Below are 12,644 nucleotides of genomic sequence, written 5' to 3'. Positions count from 1 at the left end.
CTTCATGCATAGTGGTACTCTCCGAGGCGTACTCTATATATGTCTATTACATGTAGCATAGTGGTACTCTCCGAGGCGTACTCTATATATGTCTATTACATGTAGCATAGTGGTACTCTTCGAGTCAACTATATATGTAACATGTACATCTTAATTCATAGTGGTACTCTGCGAGTGGGGGTATGACGTCCCGAAGGAAAAATCCCGCCAATTCCTCGCCTATTGCTATGAAGCGGTCATCGATTGAGAGCTTGTTCCGCTTTCTTGCCAACTATAAAAGAATAAGATACAAATGAATACATGAAACAACTATTACTGAAACTCAGCACAACTTATGATAACAAAACAAATTTGTGAAGATTGTTTTTGTACCTCTTTATTTCTTTCATTATTCGTTCTCTCGCTGACAATTCTGCGGATGTACTCGCAAACGAAGAATCCACAGAGATCGGTCCCCGGAGGTTGTTGCGGGCATTTCTTTACAAGAATATAATTCAATCAAACAATAGTCAAGTATGATAATTAAAAGGTGTGTGGACCTAGGTAGTACTACTTACTTTCGCACGCCATCGCAGCTTCGGTGTCCATTCACGGGACGTATCTTCCTTGATGAAAGTTTGCCATACGCTGCTCGACAAAAGAAAATGCATAAAAGAGTCATCAATTAGTTCAAAGCAGGAAATTAACGAAACAAACCGATAAGAATTAAAATTACCTTCTGAGCATTAAAAAACAAGACACGTATAGTTCCGATTTTTTGCTTAGTGAGTCAAAGACTTCAACTTCTCCAATTTCCAAATTGATGACGAGAAGAATAAAGTGAAACCTACGCACGTTTCAATATGTAGTGTCATATATATAAGTCATTAGTTAAAATTTTGACATACGGTGAGCAAAATATAATGTGTTATAAGACAGTAAGACTCACTCGAAGTTGTAAGGCCAAATTATTAGCTTTTTGTCACGTTGTCGCTTCAAAAACCTTAGCAAAGTCTGCGGTGTATCCTTGTTATAGAGGGGATTCTCTATGGTTTTAACATGCATTGTGTGCGGGTCAATGAACCCAATGTCTATGATATCGTCCCTTTTGCATTCGAGCATCTTCGATCTGCATAATATAGCGCACAAAAGATTATAATCTGCAGACAATGAACGACTTCTCAAATTAAATAAATAAATCACTTACAGACAATAGCAACTGATGATTGATTTGTCGAGGGCCCGGAGATTGTATAACTGAAAGAGTTCGGCGAAGTCAACGTTCACACAGTACTCCTGGAAGTAGTGCTCTTCCCTAACTCGCACCATGATAGTCTCGATCCCTTCCTTTGAGGCCTTAAGGTACCACGAATGCAAGTTACGCATACATGTTGGTACCTTCCGAGATTCTCGACCAAATCTTTCCCTTGAACAAACTGATATGCTCGTTCAGCGAAGGCGTAATCAGTTGCGTCTTGTCGAGAACTTTGAACGGTCTTCCCGTCAAACACCTTGAGAGGGGCGACCGATTGAACGGGTTGTTGTCCGAGCTGGTAGACACTGTGTATCCCTTTTATCTCCCTGATACCCGATTGAACGGGTTTTGTCGCCTCGATCATCTTGTCATACGACCTTTCAATAGAACGCGCATAGTCAGATGGCGGCGATGGTATAGGGTCATATAGATTGTCAACGGTACGCACAACTTTCACCGGATCTAGTGTCTTCTCGAAAGGTATCTCTGGCACTTTCGGTGCAAACCATTTCTTCAACTCGGCCTGAACGGCCTCCGCGTTTTCCTCTGGAGTTTTTTCCCAAGGTAACTTCTCAGTAGGCGGCAGTTGTTTCTCCTTTCTAGCTTTCTTCCTAGGCGGCGTACCGTTCCGCTTAACGGACGCTGTCTTACGTCGCGGAGGATCTCGAGATGGTGGACTCACGCTGGGGTCCCTCTCATGTAGGTGTGGACTTGGCTGCTCACCAGGACTGCCACCAGGAGGAGTCGATGGCATTTGCTGCTCATGTGTAGGAGTCGGTGGCCTTTGCAAAAGGACGACGTACTTCTTCGGCCATAGGGCGAAACCGTGCTTGACATCGGCCAGTGTCCTCTCATCTTCACCTCTAGGAATATCAAGCTCCACTTTTTCAAAACCCGAAACAACTTCATCCACCCCGACACGAACACAACCAGGTGGAATGGGCATATGATGGTGCATTGCTCCATCTTCACTTGGGTACACATAGCCGACCGCCACCTTAACAGACGCGGTCCTGATTAACATATGTAGCTCGCAATCTGTCTTCTCCGTGATATAATCCACGGGGTAGCTTCCTCCACATCCGTCAAGATGCGAGGAACCGACACTGCTTCTTCGCTGAGATGGGGCAGCATCGGCTTGTGGATCCTGTAGAAACAGCGGCAGATCAGGTGCCCTCTGATTTCTCTCAAGAGCCTCCACCCTAGTTAACAATTCCGTTACAATGTCGGCGTCCTTCTTCTTCTTTCGCGAACGGCTTCTATAAGTGTCAGCGCTGTCCGGCCACGCTTCCTTCATGGTGAGACCTGGGCGAGCTCGTACCCGTCCAACATGTTCAGGGTTCCCCGAGCGAGTGTCAGCTCGTCATTCTCTCGATCGGGAATGTACTCTCCCTTTCTGACCTTTTCAATTGCATCTACAAGCTTCGGTACAATTGCCTCAATTTTTTCCTTCCATTTTCCCTTCGCAACGATCAGCCCTGTCTTTGGGTCCAACCCTGCCCCATGAGCGAACAACCAGAACTTGGACCGTTCGGGCCAGTCCCATGTCTGTGGAGTGATTCCATGATCAATCAGTTTATTCTCAAACGCTGTCCACTTCGGAATGGCACTCTTGTAGCCACCTAACCCCAAATGATGCGGAAGTTTCTTCTTTGCAGCATTTTCGGTATTTTTCTTCGATCGGGACACAAAAGTAGACGATTTCTTATACTCCTTAAATGCGGCCCAGTGATCTTTTATCTTCACTAGATTATCATCGAATACTAGATCTTCATTCTTATATTTGTCCCATAAATTTGTCTTGAAGCTCTGGAATTGTATGGCCATCTTCTTCAATGTCCATTCCTTGACTTTATTCTTCTGGCCTTCCGTCATGTCTTCCGGTAGGCTGAACTTTGTCAGTAGCGTGTCCCAAAGAAATTTTTTCATCGTGTCGTTGACATAACTAGCACCACTCTCCGGGTTCTTCGGCTTATGCCACTCTTGAATGCTGATCGGTACATGGTCCCCAACAATAACTCCGGATTGACTTGTAAATTTGCGGCAAAACTACTTGGGATGCACTGGTTCACCATTATCCTTGAATGTCGTGAGGGCTAACCTGCCCTCGCCCTTTAGCACCCGCGTCGGGCCTCATTTTGTTCTAACAGACTTGCTCGATGATCCAGAAGGCTAAAAGAAAAAATTATTCGTTAATAAGTGCAATACAAATAAATGAATGCATCTAGGGATGAACACAGACTAATTGATACATAGATATACACCTCGCCGGAGTTTGTGATGGACACTTCATTGTCTTTTCTAACTTGTTCAGACTCAAGTCCCTCGCCAAAATCATTCAGAAAGTCTTGGTACTCATTGTCATCTCCATCGTCGGGTTCCGGACCACGGGCACTCTCATAGATCAATCTCTGCACCGCTTCTTCCCCCTCCTCATCTCGGACGAAGGTGCCGTCCTCCATACCTCAATGTCACTGCAAAATGAAGAAAGCAATTATATTTCATTCATCATGTAATGATCATATAACAGATTACAAGAGTGTGCAAGGGTTTCATACATAGCAAAATTAAGTGGGGTGTTCGAATATAGCAAGAAATAGTGGAACACCCTCACATAGCATTTAGATCTTGTTGCAAATTTAATTTGGCCGAACCAGAGATGATGTCAATGATGCATGGCATGATGATATTTGAAATCCTCATGTTTTTCTGATGCAAAAAGATATAAAGTTTGTGCAAAATGGAGTTGTAGAAAGAGAGTTATGAATATAGCAAGTTTTATCATTTTAAGCCCAAATTAAAATGTTATCCGATTTCTATATCAGTGGTACAACTACTTTATTATTGTTCATTTTCTACAAAATCAGTATGGCCAACAAGCTAAGCAGTATAGTTCATCAGAAAATCATCGTACATCAGCTACGATGAATACATCACAGTGCGGAAGCCACAGAATAACTAAATAAGTTGCATTAGCATCCATAGCTTTATTTGCTAAAGCCGTATTTTATTATTCTGTTAAAGAGTACGTCTACCTATAGACCTGCACTTGATCACTGATATCTACTAAGTCATGTTGTTTTCGGTGCTATCACGGTTTAAATTTCTGAACAAACATTAAGTCGACGGGAGCGGTGACAGGGAATTAGTTTCAGTGTGCTACTCGAAGGCGATCAAGACGTCGCTCCCTTCCCACAGGGGGTATAGCTAGCTCCCTTCCCTTCACGTGTCCATCCCGACCAGAGTCGAGCCAGAAGCGATGATACGTCTTCGACGTATCGATAATTTCTTATGTTCCATGCCACATTATTGATGTTATCTACATGTTTTATGCACACTTTATGTCATATTCGTGCATTTTCTGGAACTAACCTATTAACAAGATGCCGAAGTGCCAGTTGATGTTTTCTGCTGTTTTTGGTTTCAGAAATCCTAGTAAGGAAATATTCTCGGAATTGGACGAAATCAAAGCCCAGGGGCCTATTTTTCCACGAAGCTTCCAGAAGTCCGAAGACGAAACGAAGAGGGGCCACGGGGTGGCCAAACCCTAGGGCGGCGCGGCCCCACCCCTGGCCGCGCCGGCCTGTGGTTTGGGCCCCCCGTGCCGCCTCTTGACTTGCCCTTCCGCCTACTTAAAGCCTCCGTGACGAAACCCCCAGTACCGAGAGCCACGATACGGAAAACCTTCCAGAGACGCCGCCAACGCCGATCCCATCTCGGGGGATCCAGGAGATCGTCTCCGGCACCCTGCCGGAGAGGGGAATCATCTCCCGGAGGACTCTACGCCGCCATGGTTGCCTCCGGTGTGATGTGTGAGTAGTCTACCCCTGGACTATGGGTCCATAGCAGTAGCTAGATGGTTGTCTTCTCCCCATTGTGCTATCATTGTCGGATCTTGTGAGCTGCCTAACATGATCAAGATCATCTATCTGTAATTCTCTATGTTGCGTTTGCTGGGATCCGATGAATAGAGAATACTTGTTATGTTGATTATCAAAGTTATATCTATGTGTTGTTTATGATCTTGCATGCTCTCCGTTACTAGTAGATGCTCTGGCCAAGTAGATGCTTGTAACTCCAAGAGGGAGTACTTATGCTCGATAGTGGGTTCATGCCTGCATTGACACCTGGGACAGTGACAGAAAGTTCTAAGGTTGTGTTGTGCTGTTGCCACTAGGGATAAAACATTGATGCTATGTCTAAGGATGTAGTTGTTGATTACATTACGCACCATACTTAATGCAATTGTCTGTTGCTTTGCAACTTAATACTGGAGGGGGTTCGGATGATAACCTGAAGGTGGACTTTTTAGGCATAGATGCAGTTGGATGGCGGTCTATGTACTTTGTCGTAATGCCCAATTAAATCTCACTATACTCATCATGATATGTATGTGCATGGTCATGCCCTCTTTATTTGTCAATTGCCCAACTGTAATTTGTTCACCCAACATGCTGTTTGTCTTATGGGAGAGACACCTCTAGTGAACTGTGGACCCCGGTCCAATTCTCTTTACTGAAATACAATCTACTGCAATACTGTTCTACTGTTTTCTGCAAACAATCATCTTCCACACAATACGGTTAATCCTTTGTTACAGCAAGCCGGTGAGATTGACAACCTCACTGTTTCGTTGGGGCAAAGTACTTTGGTTGTGTTGTGCAGGTTCCACGTTGGCGCCGGAATCCCTGGTGTTGCGCCGCACTACATCCCGCCACCATCAACCTTCAACGTGCTTCTTGGCTCCTCCTGGTTCGATAAACCTTGGTTTCTTTCTGAGGGAAAACTTGCTGCTATGCGCATCATACCTTCCTCTTGGGGTTCCCAACGAACGTGTGAGTTACACGCCATCAAGCATATTTTCTGGCGCCGTTGCCGGGGAGATCAAGACACGCTGCAAGGGGAGTCTCCACTTCTCAATCTCTCTACTTTGTTTTTGTCTTGCTTAGTTTTATTTACTACTTTGTTTGCTGCACTAAATCAAAATACAAAAAAATTAGTTGCTAGTTTTACTTTGTTTGCTATCTTGTTTGCTATATCAAAAACACAAAAAAATTAGTTTACTTGCATTTACTTTATCTAGTTTGCTTTATTTACTGTTGCTAAAATGGCCAACGCTGAAAATACTAAGTTGTGTGACTTCACAACCACAAATAATAATGATTTCTTATGCACACCTATTGCTCCACCTGCTACTACAGCAGAATTCTTTGAAATTAAACCTGCTTTACTGAATCTTGTTATGCGAGAGCAATTTTCTGGTGTTAGTTCTGATGATGCTGCTGCCCATCTTAATAATTTTGTTGAACTATGTGAAATGCAAAAATATAAAGATGTAGATGGTGACATTATAAAATTAAAATTGTTCCCTTTCTCATTAAGAGGAAGAGCTAAAGATTGGTTGCTATCTCTGCCTAAGAATAGTATTGATTCATGGACTAAATGCAAGGATGCTTTTATTGGTAGATATTATCCCCCTGCTAAAATTATATCTTTGAGGAGTAGCATAATGAATTTTAAACAATTAGATACTGAACATGTTGCTCAAGCTTGGGAAAGAATGAAATCTCTGGTTAAAAATTACCCAACCCATGGACTGACTACTTGGATGATCATCCAAACCTTCTATGCAGGACTAAATTTTTCTTCACGGAATTTATTGGATTCAGCTGCTGGAGGTACCTTTATGTCCATCACTCTTGGTGAAGCAACAAAGCTTCTTGATAATATGATGATCAACTACTCTGAATGGCACACGGAAAGAGCTCCACAAGGTAAGAAGGTAAATTCTGTCGAAGAAACCTCTTCCTTGAGTGATAAGATTGATGCTATTATGTCTATGCTCGTGAATGATAGGACTAATATTGATCCTAATAATGTTCCGTTAGCTTTATTGGTTGCACAAGAAGAACATGTTGATGTAAACTTCATTAAAAATAATAATTTCAACAACAATGCTTACCGGAACAATTCTAGTAACAACTGTAGGCCATATCCTTATAATAATGGCAACGGCTATGGTAATTCTTATGGGAATTCTTACAATAATAATAGGAACACACCCCCTGGACTTGAAGCCATGCTTAAAGAATTTATTAGTACACAAACTGCTTTTAACAAATCTGTTGAAGAAAAGCTTGGGAAAATTGATATACTTGCTTCTAAAGTCGATAGTCTTGCTGCTGATGTTGATCTTTTGAAATCAAAAGTTTTGCCTAATGAGAATCATCATAATAAAATTGTTACTACAGCAAATGCCATTCAAGTTAGAATTAATGAGAATATAAGATTAATGGCTGAACTGCGTGCTAGGTGGGATAGAGAAGAAAATGAAAAACTAGCTAAAGAGAAGAATGTAGCTAAAGTTTGGACTATTACCACCACTAGTAATGCTAATGCTACACATGTTGCTACACCTTCTACTAATACTAATAAAAGAATTGGTGTTAGCAATGTTTCCACTTCTAATGCAAAGCGTGAGAAACTGCCTGAAACTGCTAAAACTGCTGAAACTGCCTGTGATAAAGCTGCTGAAATTTTTTCCAACATTGGGGATGATGATCCCATTGCTTTAGATTATAATGGTTTGAATTTTGATGATTGCCACATCTCTGAAGTTATAAAGTTCTTGCAAAAACTTGCTAAAAGTCCTAATGCTAGTGCTATAAATTTGGCTTTCACGCATCATATTACAAATGCTCTCATAAAAGCTAGAGAAGAGAAACTAGAGCGCGAAGCCTCTATTCCTAAAAAGCTAGAGGATGGTTGGGAGCCCATCATTAAGATGAAGGTTAAAGATTTTGATTGTAATACTTTATGTGATCTTGGTGCAAGTATTTCTGTTATGCCTAAGAAAATTTATAATATGCTTGACTTGCCACCGCTGAAAAATTGTTATTTGGATGTTAATCTTGCTGATCATTCTACAAAGAAACCTTTGGGTAAAGTTGATAATGTTCGTATTACCGTTAACAACAACCTTGTCCCCGTTGATTTTATTGTCTTGGATATTGAATGCAATGCATCTTGTCCCATTATATTGGGAAGACCTTTTCTTCGAACTGTTGGTGCTATCATTGATATGAAGGAAGGTAATATAAAATATCAATTTCCTCTCAAGAAAGGTATGGAACACTTCCCTAGAAAGAGAATGAAGTTACCTTTTGATTCTATTATGAGAACAAATTATGATGTTGACACTTCGTCTGTTGATAATACTTGATGCACACTTTCTGCGCCTAGCTGAAAGGCGTTAAAGAAAAGCGCTTATGGGAGACAACCCATGTTTTTACCTACAGTACTTTGTTTTTATTTTGTGTCTTGGAAGTTGTTTACTACTGTAGCAACCTCTCCTTATCTTAGTTTTGTGTTTTGTTGTGCCAAGTAAAGTCTTTGATAGTAAAGTAAGTACTAGATTTGGATTACTGCGCAGTTCCAGATTTCTTTGCTGTCACGAATCTGGGTCTACCTCCCTGTAGGTAGCTCAGAAAATTAAGCCAATTTACGTGCATGATCCTCAGATATGTACGCAACTTTCATTCAATTTGAGCATTTTCATTTGAGCAAGTCTGGTGCTATTTTAAAATTCGTCAATACGAACTGTTCTGTTTTGACAGATTCTGCCTTTTATTTCGCATTGCCTCTTTTGCTATGTTGGATGAATTTCTTTGATCCACTAATGTCCAGTAGCATTATGCAATGTCCAGAAGTGTTAAAAATGATTGTGTCACCTCTGAATATGTTAATTTTTATTGTGCACTAACCCTCTAATGAGTTATTTCGAGTTTGGTGTGGAGGAAGTTTTCAAGGATCAAGAGAGGAGTATGATGCAACATGATCAAGGAGAGTGAAAGCTCTAAGCTTGGGGATGCCCCGGTGGTTCACCCCTGCATATATCAAGAAGATTCAAGCGTCTAATCTTGGGGATGCCCAAGGCATCCCCTTCTTCATCGACAACATTATCAGGTTCCTCCCCTGAAACTATATTTTTATTCCATCACATCTTATGTGCTTTGCTTGGAGCGTCGGTTTGTTTTTGTTTTTTGTTTTGTTTGAATAAAATGGATCCTAGCATTCACTTTATGGGAGAGAGACACGCTCCGCTGTAGCATATGGACAAGTATGTCCTTGGTTTCTACTCATAGTATTCATGGCGAAGTTTCTCCTTCGTTAAATTGTTATATGGTTGGAATTGGAAAATGATACATGTAGTAATTGCTATAAATGTCTTGGGTAATGTGATACTTGGCAATTGTTGTGCTCATGTTTAAGCTCTTGCATCATATGCTTTGCACCCATTAATGAAGAAATACATAGAGCATGCTAAAATTTGGTTTGCATATTTGGTTTCTCTAAGGTCTAGATAATTTCTAGTATTGAGTTTGAACAACAAGGAAGACGGTGTAGAGTCTTATAATGTTTTCAATATGTCTTTTATGTGAGTTTTGCTGCACCGGTTCATCCTTGTGTTTGTTTCAAATAAACCTTGCTAGCCTAAACCTTGTATCGAGAGGGAATACTTCTCATGCATCCAAAATACTTGAGCCAACCACTATGCCATTTGTGTCCACCATACCTACCTACTACATGGTATTTTCCGCCATTCCAAAGTAAATTGCTTGAGTGCTACCTTTAAAATTCCATCATTCACCTTTGCAATATATAGCTCATGGGACAAATAGCTTAAAAACTATTGTGGTATTGAATATGTAATTATGCACTTTATCTCTTATTAAGTTGCTTGTTGTGCGATAACCATGTTCACTGGGGACGCCATCAACTATTCATTGTTGAATTTCATGTGAGTTGCTATGCATGTCCGTCTTGTCTGAAGTAAGAGTGATCTACCACCTTATGGTTAAGCATGTATATGTTAGAGAAGAACATTGGGCCGCTAACTAAAGCCATGATCCATGGTGGAAGTTTCAGTTTTGGACATATATCCTCAAATCTCAAATGAGAAAATTATTAATTGTTGTTACATGCTTATGCATAAAAGAGGAGTCCATTATCTCGTTGTCTATGTTGTCCCGGTATGGATGTCTAAGTTGAAGAATAATCAATAGCGAGAAATCCAATGCGAGCTTTCTCCTTAGACCTTTGTACAAAGCATAGAGGTACCCCTTTGTGACACTTGGTTAAAACAGTGCATTGTGATGATCCGGTAGTCCAAGCTAATTAGGACAAGGTGCGGGCACGATTAGTACACTATGCATGAGGCTTGCAACTTATAAGATATAATTTACATGATGCATATGCTTTATTACTACCGTTGACAAAATTGTTTCATGTTTTCAAAATCAAAGCTCTAGCACAAATATAGCAATCGATGCTTTTCCTCTATGGAGGACCATTCTTTTACTTTCAATGTTGAGTCAGTTCACCTATTTCTCTCCATCTCAAGAAGCAAACACTTGTGTGAACTATGCATTGATTCCTACATACTTGCTTATTGCACTTATTATATTACTCTATGTTGACAATATCCATGAGATATACATGTTACAAGTTGAAAGCAACCGCTGAAACTTAATCTTCTTTTGTGTTGCTTCAATGCTTTTACTTTGAATTATTGCTTTATGAGTTAACTCTTATGCAAGACTTATTGATGCTTGTCTTGAAGTGCTATTCATGAAAAGTCTTTGCTTTATGATTCACTTGTTTACTCATGTCATATACATTGTTTTGATCGCTGCATTCACTACATATGCTTTACAAATAGTATGATCAAGATTATGATGGCATGTCACTCCGTAAATTATCTCGTGTTATCGTTTTACTCGCTTCGGGACGAGCAGAACTAAGCTTGGGGATGCTGATACGTCTCCGACGTATCGATAATTTCTTATGTTCCATGCCACATTATTGATGTTATCTACATGTTTTATGCACACTTTATGTCATATTCGTGCATTTTCCGGAACTAACCTATTAACAAGATGCCGAAGTGCCGCTGCTGTTTTCTGATGTTTTTTGTTTCAGAAATCCTATTAAGGAAATATTCTAGTAATTGGACGAAATCAAAGCCCAGGGGCCTATATTTCCACGAAGCTTCCGGAAGTCCGAAGACGAAACGAAGAGGGGCCACGGGGTGGCCAAACCCTAGGCGGCGCGGCCCCACCCCTGCCCGCGCCGGCCTGTGGTTTGGGCCCCCGTGCCGCCTCTTGACTTGCCCTTCCGCCTACTTAAAGCCTCCGTGACGAAACCCCGCATCGAGAGCCACGATACGGAAAACCTTCCGGAGAGACGCCGCCAACGCCGATCCCATCTCGGGGGATCCATGAGATCGCCTCCGGCACCCTGCCGGAGAGGGGAATCATCTCCCGGAGGACTCTACGCCGCCATGGTCGCCTCCGGTGTGATGTGTGAGTAGTCTACCCCTGGACTATGGGTCCATAGCAGTAGCTAGATGGTTGTCTTCTCCCCATTGTGCTATCATTGTCGGATCTTGTGAGCTGCCTAACATGATCAAGATCATCTATCTGTAATTCTATATGTTGCGTTTGTTGGGATCCGATGAATAGAGAATACTTGTTATGTTGATTATCAAAGTTATATCTATGTGTTGTTTATGATCTTGCATGCTCTCCGTTACTAGTAGATGCTCTGGCCAAGTAGATGCTTGTAACTCCAAGAGGGAGTACTTATGCTCGATAGTGGGTTCATGCGGGCGTTGACACCGGGACAAAGGATGAAAGTTCTAAGGTTGTGTTGTGCTGTTGCCACTAGGGATAAAACATTGATGCTATGTCTAAGGATGTAGTTGTTGATTACATTACGCACCATACTTAATGCAATTGTCTGTTGCTTTGCAACTTAATACTGGAGGGGGTTCGGATGATAACCTGAAGGTGGACTTTTTAGGCATAGATGCAGTTGGATGGCGGTCTATGTACTTTGTCGTAATGCCCAATTAAATCTCACTATACTCATCATGATATGTATGTGCATGGTCATGCCCTCTTTATTTGTCAATTGCCCAACTGTAATTTGTTCACCCAACATGCTGTTTGTCTTATGGGAGAGACACCTCTAGTGAACTGTGGACCCCGGTCCAATTCTCTTTACTGAAATACAATCTCTTGCAATCTTGTTCTCTTGTTTTTACGCAAACAATCATCTTCCACACAATACGGTTAATCCTTTGTTACAGCAAGCCGGTGAGATTGACAACCTCACTGTTTCGTTGGGGCAAAGTACTTTGGTTGTGTTGTGCAGGTTCCACGTTGGCGCCGGAATCCCTGGTGTTGCGCCGCACTACATCCCGCCGCCATCAACCTTCAACGTGCTTCTTGGCTCCTCCTGGTTCGATAAACCTTGGTTTCTTTCTGAGGGAAAACTTGCTGCTGTGCGCATCATACCTTCCTCTTGGGGTTCCCAACGAACGTGTGAGTTACACGCCATCAAGCGA

At 41.7% G+C, this 12,644-nt stretch overlaps 1 long non-coding RNA gene across 1 annotated transcript; it reads right to left on the bottom strand.

Moving 5' to 3' along the window:
- Positions 1–203: 203 nt before the first annotated feature.
- On the bottom strand, positions 204–826 carry LOC127327720 (uncharacterized). Its single transcript, XR_011751201.1, has 4 exons — positions 716–826; positions 558–627; positions 373–477; positions 204–271 (listed from the first exon to the last, which is right to left on the bottom strand). It is a non-coding gene; the product is annotated as an uncharacterized lncRNA (long non-coding RNA).
- Between the last annotated feature and the right edge of the window lie 11,818 nt (positions 827–12,644).

This window comes from Lolium perenne, chromosome 1 (genome assembly GCF_019359855.2).
Source record: "Lolium perenne isolate Kyuss_39 chromosome 1, Kyuss_2.0, whole genome shotgun sequence".
NCBI classification, from domain to species: Eukaryota; Viridiplantae; Streptophyta; class Magnoliopsida; order Poales; family Poaceae; genus Lolium; species Lolium perenne.
Note: the sequence above shows the minus strand (reverse complement) of the source record. Positions and strands in the feature narration are given on the sequence as shown.